Here is a 21,537-nt window from a genome sequence, read left to right on the forward strand (position 1 = left end):
TGTCTCTGCCGTCTCTGCTGCAGCGAAGGCAACCAGCCTGAGTGCCCTCAGCACCCTCGGGGCACAGAGAGTGTCTCCCCGCAGTCGGCCGTGTTGGGGCTGCACCCCCAGTCTCTGCCGACCCGGGTAAGGCCCAGGGACTTTGAGAGGCCTGCAGAGAGACTGAGACACCACAGAGTGAAAATAGAGGAAATAACACTATTCAGTTCTTAACACAAATTCAGAGTCCACACTTGAAAGTTTCTGTCCAAAGTTTCTCTCATCTGCCTCACGATCGTCATTGGGCACCACTGAAGAAAAGACCCTTGTCTGAAGCTCCTGGCCCTGTTGGAGAAGTTACATGCCAAGGGCCCTGAGACCTGAGCACAGTGCTAAGCTATTGTTCACAGGTGTGTTTTCTGTATGCTACACTGAACCCAATGAAAGAAGAAGGGGGCATCTTGCCTTTTTGCAACAATACCCTTGGAAGTTGTCCCACCTCTCGGCCTGGCTGGACTTCTGAGTTTTGGGTGGTCCCCCACAGAAGACCCCTCACTCGTTTACAGCCACCGTGACAGACTGAGATGTAAGAAGCCTCTCCATTGAAGACCAAGACATGAAATCCCTATGTGAAAGGCTCCCTCGCTCTTTCTAAGGACTGGGACTGAAACCCCTAACCCGGGGAAGGTGTGTGGGGAAGGCAAGCTAACCAAAGCAAGACGGATGCTGCAGGTACGAGCAGCGGACCAAGAAGACAATGGCTGTTGCCCACTGCTGAGAACATGGACTGTGTGTATCCTTCTCTAAATGCCATTTTTTTCCCCCAAAAATACAATAGACTACCTTTGATTCGGTTTCAAGATTTACCCTTCCTCCATCAAAAAATAGTATAATAAGAGTTTGGATGAACTGCAACCCTGAGATCTCCCTGGACATGACCTGGTGAACTCCATTGGCTGGACATCGAAGGACTTCACCAGTTCTACGTTTGGTAATTATATACCTTCCTTTCTCTTCCTCCTTCTTTTTCCTTCTTTTTCCCTTTTTCCTCAGTTCCTCCCCAACGCATTTTGCTGTGGTTATTCAATAAAGGTGCATTTGTTTTGATTATCACTGCAACCTTCTGTGCTGTGTTGGTGTTTTTTTTGCACTCTGAGATCAACCCATGAACCATCACAAAACCTGTTTGTAAGGACGGATCGTGACAACACTGAAAACTACAATAGTTTCCTGAAACTCCTCATCTGGCTCCTAAAAACCACAAGGGCTTTCAAAGTGGGCACTGCTCTTCCTGCTGTGGTTCTGACCCTTGGAGGAAGAAAGACCCACTCTAGCATTGAACTTTTTGGGCAAGATCATGCTTCCAAATTTAAATTGACTTATGCAGTTTAAGGTATTTGACTTCCAAAATCATTGTCTTGACCAGAGGAGCTGGAAAGGGCCAGGTCTGTCCTGTAGCTACAGTGGTGCTTGATAAAAGAGTAGCATGAAAAACATTTAAGTGAGAAAAAAAAAAAAAGAGTGCTTTGTAAACAGCTTTAAATGGATTCCTTGATCATTGACACTGGACATGAGTTCCTCCTTCCTCAAATTTTTTTGCTGTGGTAAGAAAGCTGAAGTTTCTTGCACTACTAAAGCAATGCTTATGTATACTGACTTGAAATCTAATTTGCATGTTTTTTTGTAAAACAACATGGAAAATTCTTACAGCACGCAGCAGATACCTAGACTTTGAATTATACCTAAACACTTAAATTTCCCCGTGCATCAACATATTTTAACTTCCCTTGTTGTATAATCTACTTTATAAATTAATTGCTATATTAAACTGTGCAGATTTATATGAGTTTATTGGCTTGTTCTACCTGATTTTGCTCACAAACAACAGTAAGTACACTGATTTACAAGTGCTGTTGATAACTTATCAAATACAAATGCAGGTGTGTTTTTGTGGGACCTGTTAGGATGGAAGCAGGGAAATAGTTCATTTGAATACATTGCTATAGTGCTATCAAATTAATGACATGGCTGTGGGGATTTTTGCTGCTTATATCTCTTTTCTAATTTTTTCTTTATGTGGTGCATGTAACCTCTGTCTGTTTAGAATGAGCTAGAAAGGTATAAGCATATGTTCTTAGATGATGATTACAGACAATACTTTGGCAATTGTTATAAATGATCAGTCAGAAATCCAAATTAATAATTGTGAAAGATTTTATTTCTGCGACCAAAATATGGTCCTCAAAAACCCACAGCCAAAGAGACAGCGTCTAGCCTGGGATTGGTGCTGGGTGAACCTGGATCTGACCTCTATCGCATCAGATCCCCCTCTGTTCACACATGCCCGTTTTATACAGTATTTTATGCCTGAGGCAGAGGTGCCCCAGTTTCTTTTGTAACCCCGCATATGCATGAGAGTTTCTTTCACTGTGCAAGGCTGGACAATTGCTGTTTCCTGAGTAGTGGCAGGTGCTGATCATGTCAGGGGAAGTTGCCTATTCAGATGTATCTTTCTGGCAACTTACCTGTTATCTCTATCGATGGTATCAGTTGAGTGATGATCACTCTTTCACTCTTGAGTGTCTCCTGATTACCCTGGAGGATGACAATCTTCGGTCTGGCCATGTCTATTCATAGGTAAACAGGGGTATTTTTCTCCTGCTGCCCTGAGGAATTTCGACATTTCAAAGTGCACATCTGTCCTTGGGCTGCTTGTGGTCAGAGACTTGTTTGGATTTTACAGTCTTATAAAATACATTCTCTCTTTAAGCATGAATTACTTCATAACATATATTACATGTGGGAACTCAGCACATTGCTCTTGATCTCTACAGTTGCCAGGAGAACTTTTGGGGGTCTCAGAAACTTTGGAATGTTGCCAAGAGTGCTTGGTGGCTTGATTTTGATCCATTCACAGAAGTGACAGCAGTTTGAAGACATGAGAATCACTTTAGAGTGAAGGGTGTAAAAGGGACACATTTATAGGGTGAAATATAAACATTAAGGTTTTTGGTACAGGGGGGTTATGGAGACAAGATGGAGGGATCAGAGCGTGTCTCGTCCTTCTTCTTTCTTCTTCTTGTCTTCCATCTCCTGTGGTGATGTTGGCACTTGGAGATTGGTTTATGGTGAAGGTGTACTTGCCAACATGGGTGAAAAGTATTGGAAAATAAAAGTAAATATCATGTACGTAGATTTTAGTATAAAAAGACATGACCGCCCCGTGGGTGGTCACGAGTGCCCTTAGCTGCCTTGCAGATCAGACCTCTGTTGGGCAGACAGAAAATTTTGTAGATAAGAAACAATAAACAATCTGAAGATCAAAAAGCTGAAGAGTCCAGACTCGTCCTTTGAAACGCGTGCCACCCAAGAACCACCCTACCCGTGTCCGGGCAGAGACAGACAGCCGAACCCGACAATTACAGCAATCGTTTTGGGTCCAGATGGCCATCAAAAATCCCAGCAAACTGAAACACTTACTGGTTTGCCAGAATTATTTTCTAGAAACTGAAAAAGCTGCATGTGGGATCTTGTCCTTCTGGTATTCCTTACCTCAGATGCTTTTACAGAGGGTTTTGGCCATAGACCTTGGCAGGCAGGCACTGAGGGGAGGAAACCTGACCAGGCCACAGTGAGGAAGAGTGTAAATATGGGAATTAGTAGTATGCTAATAGATCCATCCTGTATTTGGTGAAGTTTCCAGTTTTTGTTTCCAGTTGGCTCCATGCCTCGTTCAAATAAGGTAATATCCTGAGTTCATGTTGTGATTGGACCTGTGATATACCTGGCTGTGTTTGCCCCACCCCCGGCATCTTTGGACTCTAGTCTCTGTACCTGTGCCACGTTTGCTATTTTCGTTATTAAAGTTTTTCTTTTCTGGGCTAGTTCCATCATTCCCATTTGTCTTTATTAGCCAGCTCCTCCCGGCTAAGCCGAGCAGGGGGACCCCTTCTTCTAAGCCCATATCTGGTGCCCAAACAGGGACCTCACATTGAGGTACCCTCTTCAGTTTGGTTTGGCCAGGTCTTGGCAAACCGGTTGGGCTTTTTCTCTGCTGTGGATTATTTGGGTCAGGCCTGACATCTACGAGTAACCTTCAGAGGAAGTCCTGTTGCCTCAGGATGCCTGCATGAAATGCAGGGTAAGCAGAGAGTGGACAGTTTTCCCCTGTTGCTTCTTCCGCAGTGCAGGGGCATCGCCTACTCCAATCCAAGTTTCACTCCTCAGCAGGATGGGGTTAAAACTGTCCACACCAGAGAGGGACTTATATAGATGTTATAAAATACTTTTAGCAGACCACAGGAAACAGGTTGGAAAACGCGAGTTAAAATACTTTTTAAATGGCTGGTTTGCAATTTCCTGGCTGCTGTAGGGGGCTCCGCAGCGCCAGCTAGCACCATCCCGGACTGCACAAGACTGCACAGACTGTAAAATCTATACCGTAGCATTTTGCGACTCAGTAGGAATTAAGCTTTATGACCTATCTACCAGAAGAGACACTCTAGCACCCCACATGTTGCCTGCCTTTCACACGATTCCTGAGACCTTAAAAGCCAAAGAAAAATGGTGCAACTCCAAGTCTGACCCCACCCCATCCCCCCTCGCCCTGCCATCGCAGCAGGACTCTAGGGGGTCTGAGACCATCTGGCCACCGGTGACCCATTCCCAAACTGAGATGGCTTTTAACCCTTCATACCTCCTCCCCCTCATCCTTTGCTCTACCCCAGAGCTGAACTTGGGATCAATATTGCCAGCGTGCTCAAAGGAAACATCGGTCTGCCCTGTAACTTCGCGGCCCCAAGTTCAGCTTTTCTTCCACCCCTTGGGGTCCAAGACTGCAATGGCCAGGCTGTCTCGGATTCCTTCTCCTCCCCCATCTCCTCTGCAATTCCATCACCTCTCCTCCCCTCCTATTCATGTAAAAATGATGCTAAATTGCCTGCTAACGACTCTGCTAATGTGTATTCAATACAAGACAGTGTGTTGCTTCAGGTTTCTCCCCTCAGCCGTGCCTGTGGCCCCGCATCCTGCCGCTCCTGCGCTGGACTACAACTCTCAGCATGCCTTGGGCCACTCCCCTCCTTGGGAAACCAGAGCCACACCCACCGCAGTCCAGAAGCGCTGATCCCCATGCTGGCCACGTGGGCAGAGGTATTGGGGAACAAGCTCTGCTTTCAAAATAACATCACTGTGCTTGCAAACTGCCCCCCCCCCCCCCCCCTCCTCGGTTGAGACCTCATTTCTCCTGCATCCAGAAGTTCTGTTGATCCATGGCAGAAGACCCAGCCAAGTACAGTAATGAACAGGAGGGGGAAAATTGGCCTTACATGGAAACCTCTAGCCTACAGGAATATAAAGGGACTGAGAAAGACTGCCAAAAACTATGGAAGGAATTCTTCTTTCTTTAAGAATCTAATGCAAGCTACTTCCTCTGTTTATCCTTTAACCCCTCATGACTTAAAACACGCGATGAATGTGCTGCTATCTCCACTTGAACTCACACTGTGGGAGAGGGCTGGAAGAGACTGTTAATTCAGCTGTTGTTTGTCTATGCTGAGGACCAAGCACGGTCAGTGCACTACAACACCTAGCTGGAGAAGAGCCATATTCTCAGCCCAGTGAGCAGGCTGCAAATCTCCCAAAGGCAGTGCTTGATTATATTAAAAACGCAACAAGGAAAGCATTAATTCAAGTGCCTGATAGTAATACACCTGCTTTAGACTTTATAGATATAAAGCAAAGGCCTAGCAAACCACACATAAAGTCTTGGCTTCCCTTTGCCAGAATCATTCACAGATAATTATTCATCATCATATGGATAGTATACTTACTGCAGCTAGAAAGAGTCCATCTTTAGATGCTACTTTAAACGCTACCATCACAGCCATCCAACAAGCAGGACTGACCATCGCAGAGGAAAAGATACAACAAACATCGCCCGGGAAGTATTTGGGACTTGAAATTCTCTCTCAGACTGTACAGCATCAACCATGGCAGCCAAATGAGAAACCAGAAACACTCCACAATTTGTAAAGACTGTTACAAACCATTAATTGGTTAAGCCTTTGCTAAAGATCATTAATGAAGATTCAGTCCTGTTGTTTATTTTGTTACAAGCTTTTTAATTTGGTAACTAATTCTGCTTATTTTACAGGTACCATTGAGAGAGCTGAAAATTCATTCCTGGAAGCAGTTACTAATGATCAGTTATACCCTTTGCTTAAAACTTCAATTTTTATTCTTTCTCAGAAACAGCATCCCTATTACTGTCATGTATGTAGATTCTCATACTTCTTTACTAGGATTCCTAACAAAAGGTAATAAAGAAGCTAACACCCCTACACTAACACACACTTTCACTATATGCTCTGACTGCCAGAAATATTCTTTGCCATGTCTCAGGGCAGGAGTAAATCCTACAGGGCTTCACAGTTTACAAATTTGGCAAAGCAATGTTAATATATACATGTCTCAATAGACACTTTCTCAAAAGCAGTCCCTGCCTCTGCTCACATAGGTGAAGCGGCAAGAGATGTTATTAAACATTTTCTACAAGCATTTTCAACTCTAGGATCCCACAAGAAATAAAACCAGATAATGGGCCTGCCTATGTCTCCCAGAGATACAGCATTTTTTTAAATCTGTGGGAGATCAAAAATATCACAGGCATTCCTCACTCTCCCACGGGCCAATCAATTATTGAAAGAACATATGGCTCTCTTAACACCTACTAGAACAAAAGATCCCCACTACTAATTAAGGATCTTAAAACAAATTATAAGACCCTTTCCTCTTATTACTTGGGGGGAAGAGTATGCTTGTATCGCTACAGGTAAAAGACCTGGGTTCCAGCAAAGAAATCAAGCTGTATCTGCAGCCTCTGCAAGATCAGGAAAGTCTACAGGAGGAACCCCGAAAAGAACCTGCAGAAAAGACACCTTGAGGCTTGCAAATAGCCATCCCTTACCTCTTGTTCAAAAACTAGAACTTATCAGGTTGGGCTTTATCTTTGCTCAAAATGGGTTTACTGATTTTTGTAGTTGTTGTTACTGTGTTTATGTGGTTACCCTACTGTCCTGGGTTGACTATATGATGCTTTTTTCCCCAATCGTCTCGTTCTGTTATGCTGAATAATAAGTTTTGCACCTTTAAGATGTGTTCCAGAGAGTGAAGGGGTGGAGAGAAGAAGCACAGTTTGTTATCAGACACTGCACTCACTCCTCCGCATTCCTGCTCCTGACTGTGTTGTCTGCGGATGGACAGACAGTGGGACAGAGCTGTTTTTTGCTTTTAGTTAATTTAGCTAGCTGAGGCAGAGAAGTTCCCTGGACTGTGGTTTTTTCCCTTTTCTTTGGACCTCTTGAAACCTGCTCTGGTCTGAACACCCAGGGGAGCACCAGCAGCTGCACCTGTGGCCCGCCGGGCCGGGCCTGGCCTGTGACATTTCCAGCACCAGAGGGACTGATAAGAGCCTGAGTGAGCTGAGCTGCTACCCGGGGAGGGGGGTTTTCTCAGTTTGTCATCTCTTTTGGAGCGGCAAGGGGTTTTATTGTTTAATATTGTTTGGGTTTTATTGTTTAATAAACAGGTTTTTTCCACTTTTCTCCAAGGAGGTAGTTTCTCCCGAACCGGTTGGGGGGAGGGGCCGATTGATACTGTTTTCCTACAGGAACCCCTTTGGGGATCCTCTCCCAAATTTGCTCTGAACCAGGACACCTACTTTGTAAGTTGTCGGTTTAGAGTTTTTCAGATTTCAGAAATCTTTACTCAATATTTTTCTAAAAGCCAGGGGAAATTCTGGGATCTTGTCCTTCTGGGATTCCTTACCTCAGATGCTTTTACAGAGGGTTTTGGCCATAAACCATGGCAGGCAGGGCAGTGAGGTGGGGGGACACCTGACCAGTCCACGGTGGGAAAGAACAGAGTCATGGGAATTAGTAGTATGCTAATAAAACATCCTCAAGTTTCTGTGAGTGTTACATGGGGGGGAGTGGTGCAGGAGACAAAGACCACTCACCCCCAAGTTCATGTGGCAACAGAGAGCATTTATTCCCAAGCCCTCCCTTATAAAGGGCATTTGAAAGACCTGGTCTGGATAATTCCATTGGCTGTAGCTCTATGCCCTTTCAGGTTCTGGCCAGTGAGATGCCTGCGGTCTTGGGAGTGGTGTGGCTGGGTGAGGCCCCTGTCAATCACGGTAACAGTTTCCAGTTCTTGTTTCCAGTTGGCTCCATGCCTAGTTCAAATAAGGCCATATCCTGAGTTCATTGGACCTGTGTCCCTATACCTGGCTGCATTTGCCCTGCCCCCAGTGTCTTTGGAATCTAGTGTCTGTACCTGTGCCATGTTTGCTATTCTTGTTATTAAATTTTTTTATTTTCCAGGCTAGTTCCATCGTTCCCATTCATCTTTATTAGCCAGCTCCTCCCGGCTAAGCTGAGCAGGGGGACCTCAGTGGGCTTCTAAGCTCATAGCTGCATATTTAAAAATGAAAAAATGTTGTAGATCTGCATAGCTACATTTGTTTAGTTTGAGAGCAGCCATATGTTTCCATGTGGAGAATCCAATGTGTCACTGCTGCAGCAGATGGAGGTGCAGCTCATCATCCACCTGGGTATGGGGAGTTCTGCAGGAAGTTGTGGTGCCCTGCTTGGTGTACTCATTTAAGGTATCCCAGGGACTCTAGAACTTCACTCAGACTGTATTTATACTGCTGAAAGGAGCTTTATGTAGATATTAGGACACACAAGTTTCATTCTTCTGTTCTGTGATTCTGGGTACCATCACACTTGTGAGGTACAATCACTTCTGGTCAGGTAGTTGTTTCTTAATATGAAGATTTTCCCCCTCTGGTAGTTAATTAAGTAATATTGCACAGTATGATACACAGAATATCTCCAGAAATTACATCTTTTGAATACTAAATACATCTATTTTCTGCTTAGGTTGCCCTGAATTTGATCCTTCTGGCTGGTATGAGTTCTGTAAGACCACTGTAATGCAAAGTGATGGTGCACATGCAATTTCAGTTTCTGAGAACAATTCCTCAGTGACTCATTTCTTATCTCTCTATAAATATGGTCAAATGCCATGATGCACTGACCAGGGTGATGAAATTAATGTGCATTGGGCATGTTAATTTGAGGGCATGTTTTTAATAAGAGACTCTTAATCCCTTGCCATGCTGAACCCCATTGTGGTTACTACTAGCTCTTGGAAAATTCAGAATTGTTAACAAATAGCATTCAGTTTTGACTGCAGTAGGAAAACTATTTATGCTTGTTGTTTACACAGCAGAGAGTGTTTTAACAGGTACCAAAACAGCAGCCACCTCCTGCCTCTTCCAGGTCACTGCTCATCTAAACATTGTGTGAAAGTAGTATGTAAGTTATTTTTCTTAGAGTTTTAACTGCTCAAAAAAAAAACCCCTGCTGGGTACTTTCCCATTACATTCTCCTCTAAGTAACTGATAAAGATTTATCTTGTAGTTACAAAAAAGTAAAGACTTTATCTTCAATGGAACCTTTGAGGGGGTGATCTCCCCTATTTGAACTCAAAGAAATAAGGATGGAAAATTTTTGGTATTATGTGGGCTCCAAGCCCTTAAAACCTGAGAGAAACATGAAAGAAATGTGATGTGAACACCTTTACCCTCCCCAGCGTAAGTCTTAAGGAGTGTGTGCCCTGATGCAGCTCTGGGTACCTCCGCATTCCCAGCAGGATGACTGATGTTTTAGCATCATCCAGGTGTGTGCAGATGGACATAAAGAAGCTACTCAAAGGGTGGCTTGGTCCTTTCAGCTTTACTGGGGATTTTCTGGCTTGTTTAAATAAGGTGATAAACCATGCTGAGCAAGTGATTTATAGCAGGTGGGAGTCCAGTAGGGTGAGTATATCTAGCACTTGAGGGAAGCAGAGGACATAGAAATAAATGTGTCAGAAATATAATAAAATGTTTTGTGTGGCTGCTGATAGATGTATAATTACAAATGCCACCAGCATTACATTCCTACAGGAGGGAACTGTGAACATTTGCGAACTTCTTGCTCTATAGAAATTCCCCAGCTTTTCTCTTCCCTCATGATCCTGCTGTTTTTCTTTGAAATTAAAAGGAATAATAAAATGTTTTCCTCTACCACAAATGCAAAGTAAATTAATTCAAACCTGTATGTATTTTTTTTTCATAAAATAGTAAAAAAGTGAAAAGACCACAAACCTAAAATCAAACTGTCAGCTGTGGTGAAGATGTAACTCACTGTCTGGGATTATTTGCCATGACTGTAACCTGATCAATGAATTGGGATATTAAACTTGAAAAATTCTCCTTGTTGAATGCAGATAAGATGTGGTCCTGCCCTTTTGAACCCTGACTTAGACACGAAGCTGACCAATGACCCCAAAGTAAGTTGTACCTGGAAGCCCAGTCCTTTGACTCACAAATCATCTTATTCCAAGGTCTTTGTAGGAGAACAGATTGTAAGAGAATAGAGATAGCGCTGAGGGCAATCTCATCCCTGATGAGTTGCAGCTGTACTAATTACCAAAGAGTGGACACAGCCTTGCCTTTAATAGGTTGCAGCTATGTCCAATAAGGGTGGGTGTTATAAAAGAGTGAGTTAGCCAGGCAAAGTTTGCTGGCTGTGCTGTGAGGAGGAAGGGTCAGGCTGTTGAGTGAGGGACATAAAAGGTTAGTTAGGTCGTTGTGTAAGGGATGGGAGGGAGCTGGCTGGTCATGCAGTTAGATGGAGAGAAAGAGTTATTGTTGCATAGTGCTGCCCGTAGGAAGTTACAGAGAAAAGATATGAAAGTTTTATTGTAAAATAATAATGAACTGATGCTTGTGTTAGTTGTGAATCTACTGTCAGGTCTTTGCCTGAACCACAGAACTACCAAAAAAAGTTTTTATTCATAGCATAGCAGAGACAGCTACAGTCAAAATTCCAAGTGAAGAAAGATTTAGGCTTTTAGGAATGTCAGTGTGTCTGTCTTTCTCTTCACTATGAAGAGTGCATCATGTATGCTTAAAACCAGCAGCCATCCAAATCTCCTATTTGCAATTTTTTTTTTCTGTTCTTGATTTGAGTTTTACAACATGCTGGAATGAAAGATACTCATGTGGAGTTCTGGCAAATTAAAATGCAGCATTTGTGTAACCTAAGTTAATCCATACCCAAAATCCATCAGACTTTTTTTAAACATTTTTTTTAGGTGATAATGGACAAGAAGAAACACCAGGGAGGAGCCTTTTCATGAATCTGAGTTGGTGTCCTGGGAAATCAGCTGGAGCCACCTTGCTTCTGGTATTCCAAAAACTGCCTGAATCTTCTGTGATCTGACTTTGCCGTTGTCCTTGAAATCAAGATGTTTGATTACATACTGCAAATTTTTGGCCAAAATGTATGGTTGGCACTTTTTTTTCACTTTGCTGGATGAGGCCTTCAGTAACATTGGGATCTGATCAGTGTTTATGAAGACTTTTGAAAGAAGTATTATTTTTGCTGTTCATAATTGCTGAAGCAGTGACTACTATAGGGAATGCTGTAAAGATTTTTCAATAGTTGTGTAATCCAATACAAGAATACAGCACACACAGTCTTGATATTTAAATTACAATTTACACTTGGCATGGTACCTTGAGTTCTGCATGAGCAGTGATTGATTATATTTGAGATTATGGTTAATTTAAGGCCTAAATTTAGGGGATGTGCGTATATAGTGTTTTAATGCCATATAGCTGGAGGATTTAAATTGAGGATTGAAAATTGGGCTGGTCATGCCATCACATGCTGGAATTTCTCAGTGCTTTGAGGTAGAACAGGAATGTTGGTGCTTATCTAGTGTGGGCTTTTTTTTCTGAAAAGTGTTGCCACATTTTTCTGTCTGAAAGTGAGAACAGGTGGGATAAAGAAGGTCGTTTTAGGTAGCAGTACATTGCTCATGATATTTATGTTTTACCTTCTAGCTTAGCTTACCTTTTAGGACACATGGTTATTTTACTTCTTGAAGAGTGTTTCTAAAAGGGTGAAAAGACGCCCTCAATCTCCTCAATCATCTTCCTGTTGAAGAGAATTAGATCCCAGCAAACTGTTTTATTTTCTCCAGTACTCCTTTGTAGCAATACTTAGTGCTTTCAAAATATGCTTTTAAGGTGTTAGTTTTGCTGCAACCCCTTTTGATTCAATCTCAGCTGTATTTGCTGGTTCCTTCAGTGCCCAAGAAAGGCTGCCTTCCCTATTAATTGTGTTATTGAGTATTACCTTGTACACTTACTGGTATCTTAAGCATAACAGCACTATATCATACAGTCAGACTTATTGTACTAATAAAAAATACACTGAAGTTGTGGTGTTCTTCAGATCCTTTAGTAATAAGAGACATTTCATTCAGAATGTGAAAATTAATATCCAGTCCACATACTTTTATACTCTATGTTGTTCAGGTGTTAATAATTAATTTTAGTAATGTATGTATTGTTGGAATTGGAAGGTGATGGCCTTGCCATTACCTTTCGTATAATAAAAATATTTCTATAAGTAAATACCCTACAGCTTTAAGGTTAATGTGCTCTCTGTACTCAGCTAATCTGCTTGGTGAATAGTGTCATTTATAAAACCCTTTAATTGGCTTTTGCATTAGTGGCTATTTTCCATTTGTAACCGCTAATTAGCTTTTGCATTTATAACTGTTTAAAGTTAGTAGTTTGAACAATTAAAAGCGTTCAAGCTAATGAGGTAAATATTATAAAATTATTCTAAAGTTATACTAGTTATTCAGTACACTCCAATTGAATGTTTAATAATCCTGTTAAAATAGTTAACAAAATAAGAACCATAGTATTTTTATAATCCTTTGTTCTTAACCTAATTACATTGTTTGTAAGTTTAATGATCTCTTGTAAGTATCACACTTTCAAAGATCCCGGTGCAGTTTCCTCTCATGCAGCATGCAACATTTTACAGAAGATTTCTAACCCACTCCAGGGAACTTGTAACTTGGGACCATAGCAACTGTGCATACTAATGAGAGACCTTCCCGCCAAAAACCTCAGAGATAACACACCCCAATGACAGCACACTATTGGAAAGATCTCACCTCATTGTCTACCAGCACCAATTACCAGAGACTATGGGGGTGGAACTGCAAGTATAGTCTGAAGGGACTGAGAATATAAAAGGGACAACCTCACCTGAAGAGCTGTCTTTTAGTGTTCCTTTGACTGTGAGTTAGCTACAGCAGGGGACCTGACACGGCAGACTTCGGTCAAAATCTCTTCTTAGAGACCTTTTTTACAGATTTGAGGGCAGACTATCTGTATTCACTGCAGTGTCGTCGGGTTCTTGCCTGGGGCCAAATGCCAGTTTGGCTAGAGGTTTCCTCAAACCTTGGACCCAGGACTTTATCTTTTTTTCTTTTTTCCCTTCTCCTTTATCCCTTACTCATCTTTGTATTTCCCCTTTAAATAAACACCCTATTTTTGTTCAAATCCCCGAAGTTGTGTCTTTTTTTACCACAATTAGGAATGTGGGGTTAGAATTGTTTGATCTTCATTATATACTGAAATTATCAACCTAGCTGGACTAAAGCACTCATTTTTAGCTTTCATTAAAACAAGCCTGTGACAGGGATTGTTTAGCTGCTGAATTATGGCCACACAATTAGGTGCTGCTTAATGCCTGAGACCTAAACTTCCTTAAGAAAAACCTGTATCCCCCCCATGTTTGGTATTTAAAATATACAATATAAATTTATATTATATATATAAACAATTTAAGTTTTTATAATTGAAAAAAGATCATCTTCTATAGTGATCATCCCTTCTTATTCCCTACACACCTTTTAAACTTTTGCATTTGTACCTGTAATGAAAGAGTGATTCTTACTTCAGTAGTATGAAATTAATCAATAGACTCTGCTTGGAGAAATTATGTGGCCCACTCATCTAAAAGCAAACAAAACCAAGTGCTTACCTTGTAACAAATTGAAAAATGCACTTCTTTGATCTTCCAGATTTTTTGCTGGGGAATCAAGGTTGCACCTATGGTGCTCAAACCTTAACAACTAAAAAGATTATGGGTATCAAATCACAGGTGGAAATTGATGACATGAACTTTTCTGAAAGGGAATAGACACAGAATCAAAAGAAGAAAAAGGAGATATGTGCAAAACCACAGAAGATTGAAGGTCAGCTTCATCATACTTTCAGAGTATGTAAAGGAAATGTTTAGTGGTGGAGATTTGAACTTTCCTGGAGACAAGATTTAAAAGCTGTAATGGTAACATCAGTTTTTTGCTCTGCACAGGGAGCATGAAAATCCTTCTCACAGATGTGCATAATGTCATCAAAGAAGGAGAGATTTAGGCATCAGCAGCTGTAACTTTAAAGGAACCTCTTAAACTTACTGTTTAGACACGTTGAGGACGGCTTAGTCCAGGGGGATTTTTAACCAAAAAGAAGAGATTCAGGCAGATGTTGATCCCAGTAAACTGCCCAGCCTGGAAACTCTTCCCTTCCCACATGGGATCAACCGCTGCTGCTTTGGCTCAGTGCAGCCCCCATACTCCCATGGATATGTTAGCTGGCATGAGATTCAGGCCTTTTGGATGGATTTTTTGCTGTTGTTTAGAGGAAACAATTTTGGTTTTCAGCAATGTGTTCAGCGTTTTCTGATCAAAATGTGTGCTTGCTAGATTTTGGGGCAGCTTCAGCCATTTTAGTTCTTGTTACAACATGTCTACCTTAAGCTGTCTAGGTTAGTAATAGACATGCTTTTTCAGGTAAAACTTGCATGAAATCCTGGTGAAAAATCAGGCCTTTAGGAGTGTTCTAGAAATATTTCAGTGCTGGGCAGGAGCCAGTGTGTGAATGGAATCATTCCCATTGAATTGAATGCATTTAGCCTGAAGGAACTCACAAAGATGTGTCCACTGCTCTTGCTTCTAAACAGAAAAAGCAACAAATGATTGTCACCTTGGGGTTATGATGGCCAGGAGGTTTTTTTCATAAATATTAGCAGCTGTTTATTACAAATGCAGACATCTGTGGTACAATCTGCTTTACATATGTGTAAAAGCCTACAATGGGCGGTGGTTACATGGTAAGACATGGTCTGTGAGGATTGTCAGACACAGACTCCGCTTATGCCAGCAAAGCAAAGCCAGTTTATTACAGAGTTTACTAGTATTTATAGGTCACTATGTTCATACAAAGTTTTCCACTCTGACCTCTTTGTTCCAGTCCCTTTTAGGAACACAATTTCCTGATTATTCTTCTTGCACTAGTAATGTACTTTGTTATTTCTTTTGCTAGTAAAGTCCTTGTTGCATCTTCCTTCATCAAAACAACCTTAGAGGGTCAAAGTGACCAGACTGTCACTTCTGATGATGTGACACTGATGATGTCTTCACTTCTCTTCTTGCCTTGAGTTTATCTCTCCTTTGGCTTTCACTGTACCAAGGCCAAAAGGTCTGTGGTGCTACCCAGTTCAGCTTCTGTAGCTGTCTGATCTCAGACAGTGATCCACAATAATTACAGGTTTTTTTTAACAGAGAGAAATGTGAACTGTTGAAGTCTCTAGGAGGTGATAAATGTTTTTTGGAGTTAGTATTTTTTGTGGTGACTGGAAATAAAGATTAATTTTCAAGAAGCACTTCTTTTAGTGGGCTTATTCTGCAGCTGAGAAGAGGCTATTTCATAGAAATTGCTTCATGTCTGAAAAGCTCTACCCATTCCTTTGTAAATAAATGGAAGGGAAACAGGAAGATTTGATTACATGTGAAGGCTTATCATACAGGCCTTTAATATTGCTAAACAATTTGCATGATTAGATATCAGGATTATTAACAAATTGTGAGTGTTTTAGTGTCTTGACAAGTTTGGTTTCAATTTAATACCTAATTTGTTACTGATATATTGCTTTTATTCTTGAGGACTCTTCTCTTGATTATCTTCCACTAACACCTTCTTCTACCTGAATATCCTATTGATGTGGGTTTTACAGCTCTGGTAAATTTGATATTTGGACTCTGGTTACATTTTGCAGTCATTCTTAGTCAAAAGAGTTGGTTTGAGGAAATACAATTTAAATTTCTGTTTATTTACTGCTCTTTTTGTAGAAATTCACCCATAGTATTTTTCATTATAGTGACATCTATGATGGAGAGTTCTAAAGTACTAGTGCTAAGATACAATATTTATAATGCATAAATATGATTTTTCTATGTCATGAAACTGCATAGAAACTTATTTAATAAAATAATCAGTTGAGTTCTAGGTCCTCAACTGAAAAGCTGGATATTAGTTAAAAGACAATAGGCCATATAAAAATAATGCTTTGTTGGACAGGAATGACTAATTGTACTGTAAAAGAAATAAATTTAAATGCATTGTCTCCATTGGATTTATTTATACCTTAAAGGCTAAATTATCCTTCTTATAATTTGAAAATCTTTAAATTAACTGAGGGAGAGAAAATAAATGCATGAAAGGTGACTTCTTGACAGTCTTGTCAATACATGCTTGGAACTGACAACAAGAGAAATTATGGTATCAACCTAAAAAATGGAATTCCTCCTGGCTCTGAAAACATGAAGATGATAACATCAGTATGCCAGTATGAATCAGATAACATCAGTATGATGTATGAATCCCCTAACCATTATAGAACAATCAATGACTGCCACATATACGACACTTTGTATGTGTGTATAAAACTGCGTAAGTAAGTGTTACAATGCTCTGAGCTGCAGGGGAGAGAAGAACTGATATATTTATTAACACTATTTCTTGGACAAGGAGCACAAAGGTAGATGTAAGAAACTCTCACAGAGTTGAGAATTCTGCAGTTAATTTAAACTTGCATAGGTACTTTAAGTGCAAGGCCATAATATAATGAGCTTTTTACAAACATGTTCATCGTGTACTGGAGAATAGTGGGCAAAATTTTGGAAAGGTGCTTTAGTTTGATGGAATAAAGAAACACATTGGAATATACAGGGGGAAGAAAATTTGCTACTGAAGAAATGAGTAAATGTAATTCTGCTTACAGTGCTTAGATAAACTTCAACTATGCTGGCTCAGGGGTCTTTATGTGAGGATACAACACTTGTCTGGCTCAGTTTTTTTTTCAACAGCAGAGTGTTGTTTGTATTCTGTAGTATAGACATATTGTCGTGGTTGATGTGGGAATCTTCTGTTTCACCAAGTCTCTGAGTCTTCACACAGCTTCTGCAAAGTTTGCAGGTGCTTGAGTTTTTCTGTCCACTAAAGCGTCTTGAAATAAGTTTTGGCTGACTCAGTAAAGGTGGAGAAATAAAAGTGTTTCTCTCTGACCTCTGTTCGTTTTTGGTTTCTGCCTTTAGGACTGAAGCTTCTGCTCATCTGCTTTGCATGACAACGTGTCAGAAAGCTGAGAACATTCTTCCTGGTGTCCAGACAATACAGAGTGAGGATACCATGCTGATTCATCAAGATTCAGCTCCCTGCATGTAACATTGCTCCTTTCAGCAGTTTTGGCATTGGGATTCATGAGGCTCTGGGGCCAAATCAGGACCCTCTTGCTGGGGAGTCCACAGTGCTCTATGAATGGTGATGATTAGGTTATCATGTCTTTGCTCTTTGATCCCTTCTAAAAGAAAGGCCTGGCCTACAGTTTTCCTGTACATGAATGAGACCACAGATATCCCATGAAAATCTGAGGGAAGAAAGGGGCATCAGGTTTGAGGCATTGCCTGTAACCTAGTCACTGGGAGCACTGGCTAGTCCTGGTTTGACAGGCTTTTAATGTTTTATTCCTAAACTCAGCAAGCTCTTTCATCATCTGCCTATCTGTGATACTTTATAAATGAATACAAATATTTTGCTGGCTTTGGCTCCAGTCTCAAGTGTTCAATGAGTGAACTTGAGTAGAAGATCTTGCCTGACTTACTTGTTTCCCTTGGGTTAGTAGAGAAGGTGAGTGCAGGACATCTGAGTCCTTTTCCAGGTCTATGGATGTTTGTAAGGGAAGGGATGTGGCAGTGCAATGCCCAGGGGATCAGCTGGTGAGGTATCAGTGATACAGGATGTATCCATAATGAGATTCTGTGTTATTTTTCATTTAACAGAGTTCAAGAGTGACAGCAGTGCATGAGATGAGATGCATCAATTTTAGCTTGTTTCTCAAGCATTTGTAGGCACACAGGAGGTTTGTGTGTGGTGTCAGGGGCCTTGCTGCCAGTTTTTGTCATTGCCATTTCCAGGTAGGCTGGGAGGGTTCTCTCACAGCCCATCTCTTATGCCCAAATCTTGCATTTCTGTATGACCTTCCATTTTGAAGAAGCACAAAATAGTTAATTAGAAGGGGTCTATTCCCAGTAGAATCAGTCCAGATATTCCTGGGGTGCTGGGATGCATCTGGGAGAAAGGGGCACTTCATCTACTACAAGAAAAAGAATCAAAATGCTAGGACATTGCTTAAGCAGCAGTAGTCATTGCACAGCTGCTGACAGAAAATAAACTCAAAAGCAATTATGACAGTTTGTGAGAGAAGGCTTTCTCATTCTTGTCCAAGTGAAGAATGCAATAAATAAATTAAAAAATCAAAGTAATGCTTAGGGTTTTGGGGAAAGGTCCTACTATGCAGAGTAGGATATCTCTGTTTTAGAATTACATCATGCACATGCTGGAGAGCATTGGTTAAACAGTTGTTTATGCTGAGGCACTCTTAACAAGTGTGATACTTCATGCTTTCCTTTTGCCAGTAAGCATTGCTCTGTAATTTGTTTTTGTGCTCGTATCTTGTGTGGTCTCTGAAGTCACCATCAAAAATCAATCACTGATAAACCTGGGCCTTCAAGTGCATGCAAAAAAAATATCTGGCAATATTTGTCTCATGGCGACTGCTCTTCAGGGCAGTGAAGGTTGATGCTATTTTAAAAACACCACACCTGTGTATTGTGAAACACAGAAATCTCTGGAGAAGAGATTTCTGTGTGTCACAATACACAGGTGTGGTGGTTTAGAATAGCTTGATTTTTGGTGAGGAGGAAAAAAGCCAGCCATGGAAGTGATTTTTCTGTGAGGAGCTGATAGCAGCTTCCTCCATACCTGGCAAAACCAATCTCTGTCTTGCTCTGAGAACAGGCACACTGCTAAGCCAGTTGGAAAAGCTGGTAGCGCCTCTACGATAACATATTTAAGAAAGAAGAAATCGCGGGAAGCTCTCTTTGGAGTGGTGAGGAGGCTGCCCAGTCCCTTCCTGGGGAGCCCACCAGTCCTTTTCCTGGTGATGCTGCCCTGACGACACTGCCAGGGGCCATCCCAGTGGTGTGCGCAACCATGCAGCTGGGAGCAGCCCTGCAGCCAGCGCTGGGGAAGGCCCTGAGGCTGGGAGCAGCCAGGGCCAGGAGCGGCTGCACAGCTGGAACTGCACAGCCAAAATCAGCACAGCCGGGGTGCTGCTGCAGGGCTGCGGCTATCTTGGCATGGCTCACAATGAACTTTATTTGCTTAGCCTATTTTACCCAGCCGTGCTGTGGGCAGAAGGACAAAAGCAGCAGCAACAGCTTTTTTTTTTTTCAGTGCCCTGCATAAAGAAAAGGCATGGAGTTGAGCTGGCAGCCAACGTGGCTTGTGTAGTGCTGGTGGAGACCAGGTGACCAACACAATGAGAAGCATGAAGAGCGATTCCCTGATTGCAAAGCCTGGACAAGATCAACCTTTTAGCACTGCAGAATTCTATAAAAACTGTTTTAATTGACAGAATTTGACAACAAATCAACCTATGAATATCAATTCTCTCCTGAGGCAGAGAAAAGGAAAAAGTGAAGACATGTTTGGAAAACAACATGGCAACACTAAGATCGGTGCAAAGGAGGGGGAAGGGGAGGAGAAGGTGCTCTGGTCATAGAATTGGAGATTCTTCTGCAAGCCATGGTGAGGACTATAATACAATAAACTGTTTCTCTGTGTCACTGTCATATTTTCTGAAAAATCCTCTTTGCCCAGGATTTTTCTCCTGGGAAGCTGAGAAGCCTCAGCTTCTCCTCTTTTGCTGTTTTGGAATGTGGTTTGGAGATTGTTTATCCAACATGTGATTGTTTCAACTTAATGGCCAATCATGGCCAGCTGTGTCAAGGCTCTGAGGAGCCACGAGCTCTCATTATCATTCTTGTTAAGCCTTCTGTCTGTATCCTTTCTCTATTCTTTAGTACAGTTTTAGTATAGCATAATATAATATAATATAATATAATATAATATAATATAATATAATATAATAATAAATTAGCCTTCTAAGAGCATGGAGTCAGATTCATCAATTCTCTTCCTTCGTCCTGGAGACCTCACAAACACCACATCCCTGTAATTAATTGAGTACACGGGGAGATGCAGCATTCACGCACAGCCGTGAGAAGAGGGTGTTCACGCTGGAGCGTGCAGATGCTGAGAAACTGGCGATCTAGTTAGAGGCTTGAACAAAGAGAGAGAATGCTTGCTTTCAGAGAAAGAGGAAGAGGACCCATTCTTTTATACTAGAACAGCTCATCCTTAAAAATTTCACCCCATAAACTAAATGCCCCCCCCCCAAAAAAAAAGGCAGTTGTGGAAAAACTGTGAGAGGAACTCACGTTAAAGCAGGTTCCGGGCAGGACTGTGACTCGTGAAAATTATAACCACGCTGAAAAGGTTCACAGAACTGTCTCCCTTGGGAAGGACTCCATGACATAGCAAAAGAGACTCCTCTCCAAAGTGAACTGAATAAAGATTTTTAGAAGTGATAAACTGAGGAAAAATTCCATGCTTTGTCTTCCTGCACTGTTCGTGGGAAGGAAAGAAGGGCTGGGGGAAGAGAAAAGAGCTCTAAAGGTTTATTTTAGTTCTCATTATTCTCTTTTAATTCTGTTAATAAATTTTTCTTTATACCTTTCTAAGTTTTGAGCCTGTCTTGCCCTTAAAGTGTCTTTTCCTGATCTTTATCTCACCCATGAACTTTTTAATTGTTCTTTCCTCCTCCTCTGCTCAACTATGGCAGAGGAAAATGAGTGAATGATTTTTCATAGATGCACTGGCATTCAGTGTCAAACCCACTACAACAGGGCATTCATGTTTCTGTGTTTCAGTCCCCCTCAGATAAATCACCCTCAACGTCTAAAAAATGTGTAAGGATTGCAGATTTTTAAAAAGTATTAATAATTTTCCTGAATCATATAACTTGTAGTGGTCTTCTTGTTAAGCATTGAATTTTTGTTCATTTTCTGTTTGCTGTCAGACATTGTTAGTTCTGCCCTCTCTGTACTTTGCCAGTATTCATTGTTGATAGAAACATTTGTTGCTGTCTCACTTCAGTTATTCTGATCCATGAGATAAAAAAATTATTCCTACTGTTTTTATTTTACACTTGTTTCATTTCATTATTCTCTCCTTTTTCTTTTAATCCTTAACCTTACATCTTTGCTTTTAAAGTAACATTTTTCTTTTATCCTAATATTTTGTTTATCTTGCTGTTTGTGGAGTTTATGCAAGTCTGTTCTGAGCACTGACAAAACAGACCTCGGGTATCTTTTTTTTTTTCTTTAATATGT

At 41.2% G+C, this 21,537-nt stretch overlaps 1 long non-coding RNA gene across 2 annotated transcripts; it reads left to right on the forward strand.

Moving 5' to 3' along the window:
• Positions 1-7,174: 7,174 nt before the first annotated feature.
• LOC139601975 (uncharacterized) lies at positions 7,175-20,260 on the forward strand. 2 transcript variants are annotated; one of them, XR_011683080.1, is made up of 5 exons: positions 7,175-7,455; positions 10,318-10,380; positions 11,188-11,279; positions 17,338-17,420; positions 19,538-20,260. It is a non-coding gene; the product is annotated as an uncharacterized lncRNA (long non-coding RNA). The 2 variants fall into 2 exon arrangements; XR_011683079.1 differs by lacking the exons at positions 17,338-17,420; positions 19,538-20,260 and having other exon boundaries at positions 7,177-7,455; positions 11,188-13,462.
• The last annotated feature ends 1,277 nt before the right edge of the window (positions 20,261-21,537 follow it).

The sequence above is a fragment of the Agelaius tricolor genome, unplaced genomic scaffold, assembly GCF_023055355.1.
Source record: "Agelaius tricolor isolate 1412-34295 unplaced genomic scaffold, bAgeTri1.0.p SCAF_32, whole genome shotgun sequence".
Taxonomy (NCBI): Eukaryota; Metazoa; Chordata; class Aves; order Passeriformes; family Icteridae; genus Agelaius; species Agelaius tricolor.